This window comes from Petaurus breviceps, unplaced genomic scaffold (assembly GCF_028583685.1).
Source record: "Petaurus breviceps papuanus isolate PSGF00001 unplaced genomic scaffold, PetGlider_PUasm1.0 118, whole genome shotgun sequence".
Classification (NCBI taxonomy): domain Eukaryota; kingdom Metazoa; phylum Chordata; class Mammalia; order Diprotodontia; family Petauridae; genus Petaurus; species Petaurus breviceps.
The window spans coordinates 25,346,776-25,366,959 of NW_027185616.1; the positions used below are offsets into that span (position 1 = coordinate 25,346,776).

At 37.5% G+C, this 20,184-nt stretch overlaps 2 protein-coding genes across 5 annotated transcripts in view; one reads left to right on the forward strand and one right to left on the reverse strand.

Moving 5' to 3' along the window:
* Positions 1-20,184, forward strand: part of DCP2 (decapping mRNA 2) — a 407,293-nt gene that overhangs the window by 287,647 nt on the left and 99,462 nt on the right. The window lies entirely within an intron of this gene.
* MCC (MCC regulator of WNT signaling pathway) overlaps positions 1-20,184 on the reverse strand; it is a 289,950-nt gene that overhangs the window by 223,021 nt on the left and 46,745 nt on the right. The window contains exon 1 of one of the 4 annotated variants that reach the window (XM_069087183.1): positions 375-7,270. The exons of the other annotated variants lie outside the window; for them this stretch is intronic. The gene's annotated coding sequence lies outside the window, so the exon portion shown is untranslated. Of the gene's footprint in view, positions 1-374; positions 7,271-20,184 lie in introns of those variants that run through there. 4 annotated transcript variants of the gene reach the window in all.

Genomic DNA, 20,184 nt, shown 5'->3' on the forward strand with positions numbered 1-20,184 from the left:
TACATTTACAAAACCACTCCTAAAAGTTTATCTGTTTCTGTGATCCACGACCAAACACATGCAATCAACCGTACTGATGCGTTCTGACTCTCACACAAAACCAAAAGAAAACCAGAATAACAGCATCATACATGAAGAACTGAAATGGTTCTGCCCTCAGAGGCCACCTACTCATTTACTCTAATAACTTCATTTTACAGATGAGGGGACTAAGATTCAGTGAGTCTCTGACTTGCCTCAGAATGAAACACTTTGGTTTACTTTTTAAAATATGTAATATTTTGATACTGTTTGCTTTCCATTAAAATGCAGTTTAAGAGAACATAGGAACTAAAAAAAAGAAAAACAGCAAAATGCAATAATAGAAAACTTACCAAGCTCTTCCTTCATGGAATGTGCCTTTGAACCCAAGCTTTTTATCAGATCAGAATAAAGATACATGCTGAAGCATAATATTTTGTTGCAATATTCCAGGGCAGCTTTCTTAAAAACTAAAAAATGCTGAAGAAAAATTAAGAAAATCCTTTTCCCATAGTTTTCAATTTTCATTTAGAAGCCTAGACTAACATTAAAATGAAGTAGTACTATACTGGGTATAGGTATATATAGAAAACAGTTTATAACTGGACTCATCTCTGACCCATTTCCTGAAGGAAATTCAGGTCTCCCCCACCCAGCCTTGAAAATAATACCCTGCTTCTTCATGGATGCCGGATATAGAGGTTGCAAAGAAAACCAGAACTGGCTGAAAACAACCACAGATCCCTTCAGGCAGTGACTACAGAAATCAGGCAGTTCTAATGGGGGAAATATTACTCCCCCCTCCAAAAAAAAGGCATTGAAACCTTATGATGGCATGTAAAAAACGGTCCTGATCACTTTCAAAAGATTCTTGGGCTATTTGCCATGAGAATGACAGTAACCCTAACAATTTAGCTAAATTCCAAGAAAGTATCATTATAAGTAAAATATTTAAAATTCTTAAGTTTCACACTTTGTATTTTTCCTAAGGCACAATATAAAGTAATCTCCTAAAATTGTAGCAGGATACAATTATTATTAATGTAGAGTTTATTGTGGTGTAGTGACCAGAGCACTGAACCATCAGAATTGAATTCAAATCCTGTCTTATACACTTACTATCTATGTGACCCCGGGCAAGGCCCTAAAAGTCTCTCAGCCTCAATGGCCACGTTTGTAAAATGGAGATAACACCACTTCTCAGGGTTGGTGAGAGGATCGAATAATTTAATATATGTAAAACACTTTGCAAATCTTAAAATGATACATAAATACTAGCTATTAATTATTTTCTACTCATTTGTTGTAGATTTCTAGCAGCTTACTTTCTAGCAGCTGTCTAGCATGCCAGGTAAAAAATGCTATCCATATTTTCTTATCATGACGTGCTGAGCTACAGATCAAAGTCTCAGGCAAAAATATGAAAAATAGGAGATTCCTTCCTCTATCTTAGATCCAAGAGCTGACTCGCCACCAGGATTTGGTACCAGGGGAGGAAGAATGAATAAAATTAATCAAATAACTTTTTTTTTCTATCAAGTAAAAAAAAAGTAAACATTTACATTAACGTAGCTATTAGAGTGATAGCTATGCCTCCAACTTCCCTTCAAAGTCAATTTTCCCAAAGATTATTCAAACAATAACAAAGCCAGATTTCTCACTAGTCCATGTGAAAAAGTAATTGCATTTTTATTAGTTTCCCCACTTGCATCCCAGCTGCTACTTCATCATTCAATGTTTTTTTTCTTTTGCTTTCAACTTTATTTATGTCTTTTTTGACTTCAAGAATTTCTATTTCTTTGTTTGTTTAGGTTTTATTATATATTGTTCTTGAGTTTTTTTAGTTGCATATTATATTCACTAATCTGTTTTTTCTCTCTTCTGTTGATAAGTGTGTTTAGAGATACACATTTCTGCTTTTTTTTTTTTGGAGGGCAATTGGGTCACAAGGCTAGTTTTTGTGTGTTTTTGTGTGTGTATGTGTTAAGTATGTGAGGCCAGATTTGAACTCAGGTCCTCCAGACTCCAGGGCTGGTGCTCTATTCACTCCTCCACCTAGCCGCCCCAGAGATACACATTTTTGGTATACTGTCTCATTTTTTTCTTTGATAATTTTATCTATTATTTTTTTGGTTCATTATTTGACTCATAGAATTTTTAGGATTAACCTATTTTTCTCCATTTACATGTGAATGCTTTATTCCAAGGCTTTTTTCTGTTGCTTGTTGTCCAGTTATTCAGTGATGTTGAACTCTCTGTGGCTCATGGACCATAGCACACCTAGCCCTGCTATCTTCCACCATTTCAGTGAGTCCTGTTTTCTCATTATATGGTCAAAGTATCTAAACTTCAGCTTCAGTATTTGACTTTATGGTGAACAGTCTGAATTCATTTATTTAAGTATTGAATGATAATCTCCTTGCTATCCAAGGGACTCTTAAAAGTCTGCTTTAGCATCACAATTCAAAAGCGTTGATCCTGTGGGGCTCAGTTTCCCTTACAGTTCAACTCTCAAAACCACACATTGGTACTGGAAAAACCATAGCTTTCATTATACAGAACTCAGCTGGGTGATGTCTCTGCTTTCTAGAATGCTATCCAGATATGCCAGAGCTCTCCTTCTAAGGGGCAAGTGTCTTTTAATTTTATGGCTGCAATTGCTGTCTGCAGTGATCTTTTGAGTCCAAGAATATAAAATCTAACATTGCTTCCATTTCTTCCCTCTCTATTTACCCTTACTAATTATAATTTTTACTGTTATTTTTTTGTTTTTCTCAATCTGTTTATGAGGTTTTTATGCCTGAGCAGATGGCCAGGTTTTACAAAGGTACATAGCTGAGAAATGTAAATTGTCGAAGCAGAAGCAAGAATAAAAGACTTTGAAGACTCGGGCTTATGATAAATTTTTGAAAATAGAGAAATATGATTTAGAAAAACCACATGCACCCATACATACTTACTCCAAGGAAAGGAATGTATTTGAGATAAAAGATTGCATTATTTTACCAATCAATCTTCATCTCAACAAAAATTCCTGACTGATTCCGTAGTCTATATAAGACCCATCTGTACTCTCTCAGAAAACCCAGGGAGACAAGAATTTTATATAAATGTGCTGTTTCAATGTTAAAGGTAACTGCTGTAAAAAAAAAAAAAAACAATTATTTAAGAGACAAACTAAATGTAAACACTGCTATGATTGTCCTGTACTTCAATGATCACAATTCCTCAGCATCCCAGCAATTAAAAAAAAAATCCCATGAGTAGGGTGGAAGGGACAGAAAAAAGAAGGAAAGAAAGAGGAAGTCCAGTCTGTTGATTCTCACTTCCCCCTACCCCCAGTAGTAATCAGAGTAAAAATATTTCTGGCTGCTAAATTAATATCAGACACCAAGAATGTGCCTATATTCAGCTTTCCTTTTGTATCAGCAGCAATCCAAGAAGTAGCAGCCCTGAATTAGAAAAGCCAAAGGAATTTCTTCTCTATATAAAATCACATCACAATTGCCTGCATACCCAAGCTTCTGAATTTTAATTGTTGGTATCTTTTAAAATGAGGCATTTTAAAACAGTCTCGTGGATGAAAATCAACTTCTTGTGTTAGATTTTTAAAAATCAATTGTATTTGAAAGAGTCATCATCTAGAAAGTTTGGTTAATAAGTTGAGTATTTTTTAAAAAACTGCTAATAAGCAAGTGTCTTTCAGATATGACTAATTAATTTAATTTTTGAAAACCTGGGTCTTCATTATTTTTCTCCCTTTCTTACTATCACAGGAGCTAGATGGCACAGTAGCTAGCGTGCCAGGCTCAATGTCAGGAACTCATCTTCCTGAATTGAAATCTGGCTTCAGACACTTACAAGCCATGTGACCTTCAGCAAGACACTCAACCCTGTTTGCCTCAATTCTTCATATGTAAAAATGAGTTGCAGAAGGAAATGGCAAACCATCCCAGTATCTTTACCAAGAAAACTCAAATGAAATCATGAAGTCAGACATGATTGAAATGACTGAACAATAACAAACTTAGTATTACTTTAATTTAAAAATCAAGAAAGAAAAAAAGAGAGATTTACTTTTGCCCTGGGATGTAGAACCCCTGATTTTTCAAATTTCCATTTTTTTCCCCCTGAAACTTACTGGTTACTGCCAATTCCAAGAATTGTGTCAACTTTTCCAGATTGCTAAACTTGACTTTTTGGTTGGTTTGTTTAAGGAAAGGTCACTGAACTTGGAATCAGGATAGCAGGGTTTGACACACAGCTCCAAAACTCAGAGCTGCTTGACCAGGGGCAATTTATTGAACATATCTAAGTCTTGTGTCTCTCATTTTTGGGGTTAGAGTTAGGATTAGGGTTAGGGTTAATAAAACTTCTACCAAGAGGCTGAGCACCCTCTCCTAAATTCTAGCTGTCTCCCGGATACATGAACAATCTGTAACCAGGAGTTCTAGGAAATAATTTAAGTTTGCTTAATTCCCCATGACTGTGCCCCCTGTAAGGGGGGCAAAAGCAAGGAAACAATAATTTCCATAGGATGATTAACTTATGTATCTTGTGGAACTGACAACTGGTAGCAGAGGAAGAAACTTTGGAGATACGGGAGTTCTTGATAAAAGAGTAAAAAGGAGATGAAATCATCCAAAAATGTTCAGAGCTGACCACAAGCTGGCCCCTGGTATTTGGAAAGCAAAACCAGTAGCATGTAAGGAACTGCATGGGTTTACACAGCACTTGATCAGTGGCACAATTTTGATTTTACTTTTTATTTGAGTCATGGAACACGGAACTAGTGTTTATTGAGACCTATGAGGCTCAGCCAACTTGTCTTTGGCAGGGACCTCTGACACTTCTGAGTGCATCACAGAGCAGGTTGCCACCTCAGCCGCTAGCCCTATGGCAACGAACAGTGACACTATTCTTGCTTCTAGCCTATGTCTCTCCAACCTTAAGTACAATACTATTCTGCCCTAGAAGCCTTCCTGTATGTACTCTAACCAAAGCTCTGAGGCTCTGGGCATCTAAGGGAATGCAGAGGGAAAGTTAGGAAGAAAGGCTTGCGAACATTAGTTTCATAAAAGTTTTTTCGAGTCAGGAAAATAAACAGGTCTAGAGTTGATATTGCCTCAGCCACCCTCTCCCTTTTAACAAAAATAAAACCCAATATTTTACCAATTCTTTGTTATATTCCCTCTTTCTTATAACTTGAGAAATGATCCCTCTATACTCTCAAAATTTTGATGCCTCCAGCTGATTTAATTTGGCTGTCCCACCAATATTTTTTTTTTCAGTGCCAATCAAACTTTGTGGAAGATGGGGGTGGTTAATGTTCTATTTTTCAACAACAGCTGACAGTTAGGCAGTATTCTAAGGTTTTCAAAGTGTTTTACATAAATTATATCATTTGATTCTTACATCAACCCTGCAAGGTAGGTAGAATAGGTTGCATTACACTCATTTTTTACAAAAGAGGAAATTGAAACCTAAAGAGATTAAGTGACTTGCCCAAAGCTATAACAAGTTTTAGAATTAATATTCATACCTGTGGAGTCAGTTATTTTCTGACTCTAAGTACAATACCCTTTCCACTATATAATACTATCATTCATGTATTTAAAATGTAGTAGAAGGAAGAAAAGAATTTATTAGCAAAAGGACACAGAAGGAATGGGATAACATATAAAAGAAGACCCAGGACAGCATAGCATATTAAAAAATGGAAGGTTTCAAAGGGAGAGTTCAACTGTGTTAAATGTTGCAAACAGGTCAATGAGGATGAGTATTGAGGAAAAAGTCATCAAAAGTCCCTTAGGAGGCATCGGGGAAAAAACAAATTGGCTCACCTCTTTCTTATCTTCCCCTTGATGGAAACAGTGAGAAGAAAAAATGTTCAGAAAATAGGCATGGAAAGAAAGAGACCAAAGTCTGAATAATCTATACATAAGCTAAAACTGTAAAATCAAAAAAGTGGTTGGCGAAGGAGAAACATCCCCATGGATCTACTCTCAGCACTGGTACTATCTGTGTTTAAACATGTCTAACACTAATGTGATTTGTCTCTGTTGTGGAACTCCGAAATGAAGGCCATGTGTGGGGTGTCTCAATTTTCAAGGTGTACCTCACAACTCTCATATAGAGAGTGTGGACATCTACCCATTGCTTGAGCCGTTTCACTCACTCCAACAGTTGCCTTCATCATGGTAGGTCTAGGTTTCCAGAGAAACCACACAAGTACACTCATGTTCTCTCAAAGGTCCCAGGGTTAACTAGAAAAGAGAGAGGATAGCAAATCCACCTATTAACCACTTCTATCAGTGTGCTTCCACTTACTCAAACTCAAACACTTCCAAAGATTTAGATCATAAACATAAACACTTACTTCATCCAGTATAATAAATACTAACATCATATCTACTGATATACTAAAGTAAAATGCAAGAATTTTAAGTATATAGCAATCCATGCATAAACACGGGTCACACGCTTCCATCAATGCACTCAGTATCTGTGGGAAAGAGTGGACACATGTGTACGTATGTGTACTTGAGAGAGGAAAGTTCATAGGCTTGTGGTAACTCAACTCTGAAGTGTAAGTCTTGATGTCATTTGTCTACCATAGAAAGTAACTCTTCTAGTAATCACTGTCCTTTGGTTCCTTACTTCTTTCCAGCTGGGTAAATCTTCTCTTCTACTATCAAACCAGAAGTGTTATTGAGGAAGTATTGCATTATTAATTTGGTTATCAATACCTTTAAGTCAGATAAGTGCAAGGCTCATTGGGCTGGCTCTCTAGCCTAGCTAGCTATTTACTCGTCAAGATTCTCTATTGTTCAATCAGTTTAAATCAAACAGATCAAAACAGCTGAAAAGTTTGTTTTGACCTTCTATTTTTCCACCACAAACCCAACACAGCAGCAAGGAGCAAATACATTTCTAAGAGTTCATATCTACCAAACTCTCTTAAGTACCCAAAGACCAATAGGTAACTTGTCTGAAGTCTTCTGCCACCTACCTGCTCTGACTGCCACTTCCTTCACACATGAAATCCATAGGCCCCTTTGGAATCATCTCAATCATCACTTATATTTCATCTAATTTTTCAACCTCAGAAGTCTTAGGACTGTTATATGCAAATGAGCTTAGGAAACACAATGTGCTGAAGCTCGTCATTTTGCAGCCTTGAAAGAGGTTCCCTATTAATAGTTGACACCGAAAGCAACTGTGTTTCTCTAAACTTAACGGTATCGATTTTTAATAAAAATATTTTATTTCTGCCCTTCTAAACCACTTCACCATTCACATAAACAAAATATATACACATATAAAACATATAATCCTTTGTAAGGTGAGTCAAGTCTTTATGCCCAAGATCATTTTCCATTACTTTCACAGCTAAACTAGTCATAGCTTATCTGAAAAGTGTTTCTTTACAGACAGATTTTAGTGGTTTGGTTTTTTTTTTTTTTTACTTTTTTACTTTTTTTTTGGGGGGGGGGGCGGAGAAGAAGAGGAAGGCAGGGCAATTGGGGTTAAGTGACTTGCCCAATGTCACAGGGCTAATGTTAAGTGTCTGAGGCCACATTTGAACTCAGGTCCTCCAGACTCCAGGGCCAGTGCTCTATTCACTGCGCCACCTAGCCACCCCTTGTTTTTCATTTTTTATTAAACTATAGATCTTTCCTTATTCTTTCCAAGCACCACTCTTCACATCTGGAAGAGGCAATACTTTACATCTTTTACAAGTTGATTTAATTTTTTCTTTATATAAAACTCTTATTTTGTCCCCTTCAGCACCAAATTGCAGCAGAAGAAAGAGTAATACCTTAAAGCACTTAGATTCAACATTGTAACCAACGTAGGATCTACCATACCTAACAATTAGCAGAAAATGATTAATCTCATGGACAATGGCTGATAGGGATAAAAGGAACAATGGCACCCTCACTCCAGTTAGGTGGGAGGTCAGAACCAATTTCAATACATAGAATCATAACCCAAATAGTAAAAATCCTGAAAAGTTTCACTAAAGTTCCTAGATTCTACAAAGATTTATCTTTTCCCAAAAATCAAAATTTTTTTCTCATTACAATAAAAAGTCAATCAATACTAGCTTGGACACCAGTATTAGCAAAGTCACCTAATCTCTCTGAGCTTCCTTCTTCATTTGTAAAAATATTGAGTGGTTAGATTAGATGACATCTAAGATTTTTCCCAACACTAAGCTACATTAACTCTAGTTTTAAAGAACAAAAAAGATGAAAAACACATATTTCATGTTTGAATTTTTGCCAGCAACCTGGTATCATTTACAAATCTCAGGGGGGGAAAAAATCTCTTGCTGTTGAAAAATGAACTCTAATAAAAAATTTATGAAGCACACTTCCTAGGAAATGAATGGAAATATTTGCTAAGACGAAGTCTGGGGATCTCAACTCTTTCAAAAACTCAATATTTGAGACTAAGGCATTTATCCAATACTGGAAGGCACATATGGCTTTATTTGGCAGAGTTCCAAGCACATGTAATGCTATGCCATCCACTTCCTACATCCCAGAGATTGGAAGCCTTGAGGTTAGTTCAAGGTTAAACTCTAAGCATAGATGGAACTCTACTTGGAATGATGTTAAAATGATAGAATCAAAAGTAAATTCTGGGAATTTTGCTAAAAAAAAATATCTCAGACCACAACATCCTCCCTAAAGAGTAAGTTGCAAAAAGGATTTATACCTTTTCTAGTTAATGTAAGAGGTTAAAATGTTATCCTGAATACTTCAGTGGCACAATCCAAACTTCATTCTCAGTATTAACATACAATAATAGTTTAAGTAATTTAATATTACATTTTACATTTGGCTATATATTTCATTAAATTGTAAGCTTCCAAAATCTGCTACAGACTAGGATAAGCTCAGTCAGTATAGTACCCCAGTATACAAATGATAGACCCAAAATATCATCAATTAGGCCACGTCAGATGATCAGATTTGTAGAACTAGAAGGGGCCAGAAGTTTTGAAAAAAAGGATCACTTTTATTTTCATATGAAATGAAAGGGACTGGTCAGTGAAGACCAAGTCTTTAAGGTATGCAGAATACATGCTTCCTGCTGCCAGTTCACAGGAAGACTTGTTGAGCCAGTTCCAGAATTTCCAGAAATTCACAAGTACAGTTCAAAGTACATAGGTAGGTGGCCTGTTTCCTATTCACCCATTGAACAATGATGAAAGACCTTTTCGACTGGCTCCTGAGTCAAAATTAGGTGCGTGTATACACATACACATATATAAAAGGTTCGTGGTCATTTTTTCCTGATCTAAGGTGACTGAATCAGAAATGGAATAGGTCAGGTTAAGATCCAGTGACCTTGTGAGATTGAAAAGCTATCAAAGGTCCCCTCAACAACTGGAGCCAGTAGCAATAACAGCTAAGTGTAGTAAGGAAACACACATAAGTATCGCCCTGCATCACCCAATACAATGATGAATCATCCCAGAAGTCAAGATACTGCAAAGAAGTGACTTCTCCATTGGCTGTTTCACCTTCAAAAGTGAATTTGACAAGACTCCACAAAGGGGGAAAAAAATACATACACTGTCATTAAGTAGCTGTTTTTCAGGAGAGGTGTAGTGAAGAGTGGGATTTTATGGCAAAACCTTTAAGCTTGAGTCTACTCTCCCCAAGGACCAAGTGTGTATAGAACAAGAGAGAGTGAAACCTGGGTTCCGGGGAATATTGTTATACCTTGGTTTTTGTTATATCTTTCCCTTTATAAAGCTAATTGATATTAAAGAATATGTTCACAGGTGTATCAGCAATGCCATATTCACAATGCCTATAGAGATTACAAATATGCTGATATAATTATCCATTAGAAAATACGTCATGTTTGCCATATGAGGAAATAAACTAGAAAATTTATTAAGATACCAAAAGACTGAGTCCCAAAACCAGAAAGTGAAAGCCATCAGAGTAGTTATGACATTGGCACAAGTAGATAAAGTAGAAAGCACCCACATTTTCAAGCCTTTAAAACAGAACAGGCTACCTCAGGCAAAGGTCCTCCTCTCCCCACGCACAGCAACCACCCAGCGTCCTGGAAGCGCACTCCCAGCAGCTCCGGCCCCTGGCAGTCCTCAGCAGGAGTCCTTAGCAGAAAGTCCTTAGCAGTTCTAACTCAAAAAGGGCTTCGCGCTGCCACTGCCTCTGCTGCTGCCGCCGTCACCACCACCGCCAGCCACCGAAGGAATGCTAGCTTGGCTTCCGCTTCCTCTTGCTCCGCCCCTTCCTGCTACGTCAGCAAGTCCAACGGGGCATGGAAGATCTTTAAATCCCATAACCCTTACAACAGGTTAAATGATATTGGGAGACAGAACAAATCAAAAGGGAGCTAGTGAGCAATTGTATTATAAACTCCAAATAATCAGGGTTACCCCATAGAAAGCTAAGGCGATCACTAACTAGGCATTTACAAATGAATCAAACTACTGGAGTCTGGGACAGTGAGCCCCAGAATCCTCATTTTATGTCCATTTTATCTTATTGTATAAAATAATGCATTTATATGTACTTCAATATCAAAACAACAAATATTAATGTTAAAATATTTCAAATGTCAGTAATGAAAAAGCTTCTTTTTGAAAATAATTTGTTTAATTTTTTAACATAACCCAAATTTCTCCCTCCTCATTCCATCCAGAGAGAAATTACAAAAATAAATATAATCTTGGAGGCATGGAGAGAAAGGGAAGGATATCAGCAAAAGTGATCAATACATGGAAAAAAGTCTAAAAATATATGCAATGTACCATACCCACAGATCTCCCACCTCTACAGAGGAATAGAGAAGGGGTGTGTTTTTAATTCTCCTCCTTAGAGCCAGGCTTGTATTTTGGAATTTTGAAACATTCACTTGGGTTGTTCTGTAATTCTGCTTCCCATTTATATTGTTCTAATCAGATATATTGTCTTGTTTTGTTGGCTCTGTTTATTCATTCTCCCTCACATCATGAAAATCTTTCTGTTGGTGGGTCTGCCTGCCCCAAGTCTCTCTCTACTCCATTCTATCCTCTACTGACCTACCAAAGTGATTTTCCTCAATGCATGTCTGATCATGTCACCTCCCTGTTCAATAAACACCAATGGCTTCCTATTGCACTTAGGAGCAAATACAAAATGCACTGTTTGACAAAGTCCTTCATAATCTAGCCCTCTCTTACCTTTACAATCTTCTTACACTTTTCTCCCCAACATGAATTCTTTGATCCAGTAACACAGTTCTCCTGGCTGTTTCAAGAACATGACATTTCATCTCTCACCTCTACACATTTTCTCTAACTATTCCCCCATGCATGGAAAGTTCTCTCTCCTCTGCCTTGACCTGCCTGGCTTCCATTATATCTCAACTAAAATCTCATCTTCTACAAGAAACTTCACCAAAGCCTCTTAATTCCAGTGCCTTTCCTCTATTAATTATTTCCTATTGCATGTCAAATAGTAGGCATTTAATAAGTGTTTAATGAGTATTGGTAGTCATAATATTCACTTCTTACATCACAACAACATTCCATTGTATTAATTACATTCATGTACCAATACTGTCTAACCATTCTCCAATGATGCTTCCAATACTTTGCTACAAAAAAAAGTACTGCTATAAATATTTTGGTGTATGTTAGAATTTTTTTCTTAACAATTACTTCCTTGGGGTATAAACCCAGTTATGGAATATCTATGTCAAAGGACGAATCTAGAAGTATAAGTTTCCCCATCTATGTCTTCAACTCTTAGAAGTAGTTACTAGGGTATTAACCCAATCGGTCATATCACCACAATCCAGCTGGTCAACATTTCAGGATCCCTGCTAGACCTTCACAAATAATATAATTTTAGAGAACATGAATATCTGTCAGATATTGTCTTGGCTAGCAGTCTCTTCATTAGCCATTGCCTGTCCTCACCCCCCATGAGGTGGATAATAGGTTGGACTCTGAGGACTTTTGTTGGACTTTTATTATTTTTTATTATTATATTATATATTCCATGAAGGCACAAGCAATGGAAATAAAAGAAATAATAATTATGACAATAATAATTATATAATATTTTGTGTAGCACTTTAAGGTTAGCAACCATGTGTGGTAAGTACTACAGATACTGTTTTCACTTTACAAATGAAGAAACAGAGAGACACAGAGACAGTAAGTAACTTTGCACATCACGTGGGTGATTAGTAATCCAGTAATTGTCAGATGCAGTATTTGAATTCACATCTTCCTGACTCCAAGTACAGATGCAACACTTTTTTTTGGTATACCACAATGCCTTGCAATCTTTGGGATTGAAACTAAGCTCTTACTCTACTCAGAAGTTTGCTACATTTCTAAAATGGTCAATTCTAGAATTAATGTGTCAATCTCTCCTAGAGCAACATTTTACCATCACTATTATGACTACAATTATTATTACTTCTGATACTGACACATAGCTTTTTAGATTTTTGCAAAGTGCTTTTAATACATAAGTTCATATGATCCTCAAAACCATGAAAACTCAGCACTAGAGATAAGCATACCTGAGGAAATGACACCATTCCAGAGATTCTTTTTTAACAAATTATGGAACAAAAAGGGAAAGGAAGAAGTACTGACAAACTTGGAAAGAAAATTTATCTTTTAAAAGCAGTATGCACAAACCACTTTAACCTTAACCAAACTTAGAAAATATTATTTTTCTAGCAGAAAAATCTTACTCAATTCATCATTTGTTTGTCTTTTCTAATTAAAAATTAGATTTCGATCAAGAGGTCATTTTGACTTAAATGACAGAAAGAAAAAGAGATTAACTATAAATTATATTACTCTGTTGTTGAAGAAAGGCATACACCTTTCTCCTTGCTTTCTCCTTCAAACCATGTCCATTGTTTATGAAGTAGCAAATAGGTTTTTGTCTCAACAAGAAGGAAATCACTGCTAAGTATCCTTTTATTACTTCAAAAAGAAACCCTTAAATTCATGGACTTCCTTATAGCTTTTGAAAGCTATTTGCTAGAGATCAGAGCTGGCACATCAGTATTTAAAATGAGGGAGTAAACAGAACTCCCTCATCTGCCTACCTCTTGACTTGTACTAGGGATGATCCACCCCTGATACTAGAGACCTGGGGGGAAAGAAAGCTGATCTACATTTAAAGCATATGAAAAATGAATACTTACATATGATCCAGCTCATCCTTTAAGGAAAAAAAAAAAAAAGGAAGTTTAATTCTAAGCTTGGAAGAGAGGTGGGGAGGAGAATGACCTCTCTATTTTCTCTTAAGAGCAATCTCCACTCTCTGTTTCACTATCAAATTGCTTATCACAAACCATTAAAAGCTTACCATACAAACAACACATGATCAATAACATCATTCTGTGTATTCTAGATTACATTTTCCCAAATGCATAAAGGGAAAAACAATGAGTCAGAGAGAAACAAGTCTTGTCTTCTGCTGCATAAGGAATATGCCAGAGGGTAGGGCGGAGACAAGATGGTGGGGTAGAAACAGGACTTCCCCAGGCCTGGCTTCCACCATCTCCAATTCATGTATAAGGTGACTCTGAACAAATTAGGAGCTACAGAACCCACAAAATGACACAGAGAAACTAACCTCCCACTGAGGACAGCCCAGCGGGCCAGCAGGGAGCAGCCAGCTCAGCTCTCTGGCAGCCTAGCCCAGCTGCAGGAGCCAGAGGTTTTAGCCTCAGAGTAGGACTGACCAGCTGCAGGCTGGAGGGACTTCAGATCACCAGCAACTATGGCAGTTTCCAGAATTATCAACACATATATGCTAAGGACAAAGTGAGACTTTGGGAGTGCAGGTCAGCCTTTGCCCCCAGGGAGAGAAGCGGCTGAGGCACTATAGCCATGCAGCTGCTGCCAAGAGGCTGCTTCAGCTCCTGGCCTGCAGATTGTAGGGGGACCAAGCGACCAGTCTGAGGGGTAATCATTCTTGCCTTAACCTACTTGGATCTGGATTGTAGTCTAGGATGGAGGTCCTGAGGTGTGTGACCAGCTTGACAGAGCATGTTGAGGCTTCAGAGAGGGTACCCAACTAATACCTTCAGCATCTGAGAAAACCCCAGTTTTTGGAACGAAGCTCCCCGGTCTGGTGGCAGAGTCCTACTGTGGCAAAAAGCTCAAAAGTCAAGTAATTGAGTGGCAACATGAGCAGGCAGAGGAAGCAAAGCAAACAGAGGAATACAACTTTACACTTCTATTTTGGGGACAAAAAGTATCAAAGCATGGAACAGGAGGAAGACAGTGAAGTCAGAACTCCTGCACCAAAAGCTTCCAAGAAAAATATGAGCAGGTTACAGGTCACAGAGGACCTTAAGAAGGATTTTGAAAACGAAACAAGAGAAGTGGAGGAAAAATTCAGAACAGAAATGAGAACAATGCAAGAAAATTATGAAATGAGTCAACAACCTGACAAGAAAATAACAAAATGGCAAAAGAGGCTCAAAAAGGCAAAATGAGGAGAAAAATGCTTTAAACAGCCGAATTTGCCATATGGAAAAAGAATCTCAAAAGCTCACTGAAGAGAATCATTCCTTCAGAATTAGATTGGAGCAAATGGAAGCTAGTGACTTTATGAGAAATCAAGATGCTATTAAACAGATCCACACAAATGAAAAATAGAAGGCAATGTAAAATACCTCATTGGGAAAACCACTAACCTGGAAAATAGATGCAAGAGAGATAATTTAAAAATTATTGGACTACCTGAAAGCCATGATCAAAAAAAGAACCTAGAAATCATCCTTCAAGAAATTCTCAAGGAAAATTGCCCTGATGTTTTAGAACCAGAGGGCAAAATAGAGGTTAAAAGAATCAACCATTCACTTCCTGAAAAAGATCCCAAAAAGAAAACTCCTAGGAATATTATAGCCAGGTTCCAGAATTCCCAGATCAAGGAGAGAATATCACAAGCAGCCAGGAAGAAACAATTTGAATATTGTGGAAACACAAACAGGATAACCCAGGATCTGGCAGCTTCTACACTGAGGGATCGAAGGGCTTGGAATATGATATTCCAGAGATCAAAGGAGCTAGGATTAAAACCAAGAGTCACCTACCCAGCAAAACTGAGTATCATGTTTCAGGGGAAAATATGGTCATTCAGTGGAATAGAGGACTTTCAAGCATTCTTGATGAAAAAACCAGAGTTGAATAGAAAATTGGACATTAAGATAAAAGAAGCAAGAGAAGCATGAGAAGGTAAACAGGGAAAAGAAAACATAAGGAACTTATCAAAGTTGAAGTATTTATATCCTTACTTGGAAAAATGATAATTGTAACCTATGAAACTTTTCTCAGTATGAGAATAGTTGAAGGGAATATAAATGTATGTATAAATATATATATATATATGTATTCATAAATATATATGTCTATATAGGAGGGTATAGGTATACATAGATAGAGGGCACAGGACCAATTTAATAGGAAGGGATGATACTTAAAAGGTGAAATTAAGAGGTGAGAGAGGAATATAATAAGAGGAGATGGGGAGAGACAGAATGGGGTAAACTATCTCACATAGAAGAGGCAAGGGAAAATGGTTACAATGGAGGGGAAGAACAGGAAGGCAAAAGGGAATGGGTCAAGCTTATTCTCACTGAATTTGGCTTAGGGAGGGAATGACATACACAATGAATAGGGTATCTCACCCTACAGGAGAGTAGGAGGGAAGTGGATAAGAGGGGGGATCATGGAAGGGAAGACAGGCTAGGGGGAAGTTTTGAAAAGGACAGGATCAAAGTAGAGAATAGAATGAGTGGGAGGTGGAATAGGAGGAAGGGAAATATAGTCAGTCTTTTACAATATATCCTCTATGGAAATGTTTTGCATAGTTACATATGTACAACATATATTGAATTGCATATCTTCCCAGTAAGGGTGGGTGACAAGGGAGGAAGGGAATGAATCTGGAATTCAAAGTTTTAAAAGCAAATGTTTAAAAATGTATGTATATATACACTATTATTAATATTATTTTACATGTAACTGGGAAATAAGACATACAGGCACTGGGGCATAAAGATCCACCATGCCATACTGGAAAGTTGGAGGGAGTATGGGGGAAGATATGGGAGAGAGCAGATCGAAGGAGGGGATATCCAGTGTGATCGCTATTTTGGGTTGGTGGGTAGGGGAAAAACAGGGAGAAAATTTGTAACTGAAAATCTTGCGGCAATGAATGATGTAAACTAGAAGTTAATAAAGCTTTAAAAAAAAAAGAATGTACTAAGAAAAAACTCAAAGTATAAAATGAAGATTAACATATTCTGGGCATACTTCTTTCTTAAGGAAAATGAATTCTGAGGTATAAAGCTTCCACTCAAGTACACCCAGAAGGCAACCATGAGTGCAGGGGCCACTGACTAGTCTCAAAATGTCACCGTGATGAGGTATTGGCTCTGGGAGCCCCCTTGAGCTCTCCTTGAATCCTTGAGGTACAGGCTCTGGGAACCTCCCATGGACTCTTGATTAAATCATCCCATTTGATGAGGCATTTGCACGAGGCAATGAGCCTTACATTGTGACTGAGCCCAAGCCTCTGTTATTAGACTTCCCACCCTCAGTTACTAGACTTCCCAAAGTGTCCATCTACCCTTGAACTGGCCTAGCCCACCACTGTTTGTGGTCTCTAGGTTGCCTCCAGCGACTTCCCACCCTTAATCACTCATTGACCTGATTTAACTCTTCCTGAAGACCCTCCCCAAACTCCTCCTCTAGACCACCCCTAGATTCCTCCCACAACCTTCGGTATGTAAAACCCCATCCTGTCTTCATGTTTGTGAGAGCACCATAGAATAGTGAGAGCGCCATAGAATGACCTAGCACAGACTTACTCTGTGTCTAATACAAGCGAACTTTTAATAAATTTTACTTTTCTTTGACTGAGAGAAGACTTGAGTCGAATTCATTTGGCAGGATCTAGTGCGTCAGTATTTTGGGGTCTCCAGAGCAACCCTAACCCTCTTTATGGGTAACCTCTTCAACAGAAACATTAAGTGGGAAAATAGTGAATATCAAAACCCACAGTTACATAGGCTTAAATGTATTTCAAAACAGGCAACAAGAGGGGGAAACTGTTGACTAAACATCAGATAAATGATGGCCCACATATTCTAAGAAAACTGTGCTATTCTGTGTAGACAAACTAGGTCCCCAAACTTCCTCTCAAAGGAAAGATAAGTACAGACATTCATTTTATGAGTTTGGTGAAAAATGACGCACTTTAAAATGGCAAAATCAGTTCTACCACATGATTTTTTAAACTTTGAAGTTCAAAAATAGACACTGTTTAAAAGGTGGAGGGGGCAAATTATTTTATTCTGGCTAATCATTTTCTCTTTGGGTACATGTGACAATTTCCAAAATGTGCTGAATCCTTTTAAAAGACCAATCTAGTCTACAGACGGTAATGCATAACAGTCTACAATGGTCAATGGAAAACAAGAACTCAAGCAGCAAAGTCCTCATGTTTAACCATCTTCCTGAAAAATTAACCTCCCAGAGCCCAAGTCCTGAAGTCAACTGCCTGAAAAACAAACATCTATTCAGCAGCCCCTAGTACATACCTAATATATAACCTACACATTTTTTTTTAGTATTAAGTTTAAGAAAAATATTCTGTGCTGTATGTATATATAATGCGGATTTATATTTATATATTTATGTAAGCATGTATATATGTATATATACATAGTAGGTACATAAATATGAAGGTAATTCATATAGATACATAAATACTGTACACACATGTTATCCTTTATGATATATCTCCATCAGTTGAAAAGGTAGTCATCCTAATGTACCAACTCATCCATATTGCCTAACAAATCAAATATAAACATCCAGTCCTGGAATTCAAGGATCTTCACTTTTCTGTCTTCAGTCTATTTTCTTTTCCTTATTTCACATTATCCCTTTCCTTGAATCTCTACCAGTACTTCCTGAGAACTGAGCACCAGCTCTTTCTCTCTGTCTGAGAATGCCCTCCCTTTCTACTTTTATCACTTGGAATGCTGGTTTCCTTCAAGATTCAGATCAAGTACAACTTTCTACTTCATGAAGCATTTCTGGATCTCCCACCTCCCCTCCATCTGCTAATACTCTTTCTACCAAAACTACCTTGTATATACTATTTTGTATATTCTATGTACACATTATACATGACATCCTCTCCAGAATGAAAATTCTTTGCTATCAAACCCACTTTCTTTTGTCTTTGTATCCCCAGTACGGTCAGCCCTAAATACCTATTTACTATAGAATAATAGAATCTCCAAAGTGGAAGGGAAGTTAGAAGTCTTCCAGTCAAAATCTTTAATTCATTAATTCTCTGTACAACATCCATGATACAGTGTCATCCAGCCTAGGCTTTAACAACCAAAGGGATGGGAAACTCACTATCTTAAGACGCAGTCCACTCCAATTCTGAACATCTATGATAATTATTTTTATTGATGATTTGTTTCCAAAGCACCCAACAACCCCTCCCCAAGTATAATCTTCCTAAATTCACCTGATAATGATTGTGACTAAGAATATGTTCTACTTTCTACTTGTTTAGAATTAACAGAAAGAAATCCAGCATTTCATAGTTAGAAGGGAGGTCACCAGGCATCTAATGTAATTCATACCTGAAAAAAAAATCTCCATCACACACAACAAACCCAAGTAATTACATAGTTCAACTCTATACTGTCCTCTTTACTTGAGTCACTTGTCCCCTTAAACTATCACTGATCCCAGCAGTTTATAGCTTCCATCCTCCTCATAGTCTGTTAAACAAAGCAGAGGGAAAGAACAAAACTGTGTTTTGGGGTCCACTACACATTTATGTTAAATAATTTCAACATTGCAGCAATGCAATCCTTTTAAAGCTCTCTAATTGATACATTATTATACTCACTACAGTAGCTTTTCCAAAATTTTTCATACCTCCTCACACTTTCACAGTTCCCACTCTCTTAGCTGAGCACCATGCCCTAGATTTCACTCAAAAAACTGAGGCCATTTGCCAAGAACTCCCTCTTTTCCTCTCCTCATCTCATTTCCTTCTTCCCTATCTCACATGAAGAAGTGTTCCTTCTTGCCAAGGAAAATTCCTCTGAATGTACAAGTGATCCCTTTCCTTTCCATCCTCTCCAGAAAACTGCCCCCTCTATCCTTCCCATTCTCTCACCACTCTTGAACCTCCCCTGGTTCACTGGCTGCCTCACTGCTGCCATGTCTACATCTCTTCAATTCTCAAAAAACAAAAACAGTAACACTCACTTGATCCATCCATTCCCACTACCTATCATACTACATCTATCTTAACCTTTCATGGCTAAATTTCTAGACGGCTTCCTATAATCACAGCCACCACTTCCTTTCTTCTAATCCCCTTTTTATTCCTCTACACTCTGGCTTCCAACTTCATAATTCAACAGAAATTGAACTCTCCAAAGTTACTCATGATTTTTTGATTGGCAAATCTAATGGGCTTTTCTTAAACCTCATCCTTGACCCCTTTAAAACTTTGGACACTCTTCTTTCTAGACTTTTGGGAGGCTCCTGATTCTTTTCCTACCTGTCTGGTTGCTTCCTCTCGGTGTCCTTTGCTAGATCTTCACCCAGGTCATGTCGGTATGCTCCAAGGCTCTGTCTTTTGTCCTCTTTTTACTCTGCACTGCTTCATTTGATGATTTTTTTTTCAACAACTACAGTTAGTTCTTTATATGGAAGATTCTGAGATCTGTTTATCCAGCCCTAACCTAATGACCTCCAGTTCCACATCTACATCTGCCTATTAGAGGTATCAAACTTTACGTCCTATAAAAACTTCTAACTTAGCATCTCTAAAATGACTCATTATCTAGCACCACATATCTTCCCATCTTCCTAACTTCCCTACTACTATCAAGGGTATCATCAATCAGCCACCCAGGCTTATAATCTTGCAGCCTCAATTTTTCACTCTCTCTTAACCCATCCCACCTCCATTTCCAATCTGTTTCCAAGGCCTGTCATTTTTACAACAAAACTCTCATATATGCCCTCTTTGCAACAACTCTCATATATACACACACACACACACACACACACACACACACACACACACACACACACAC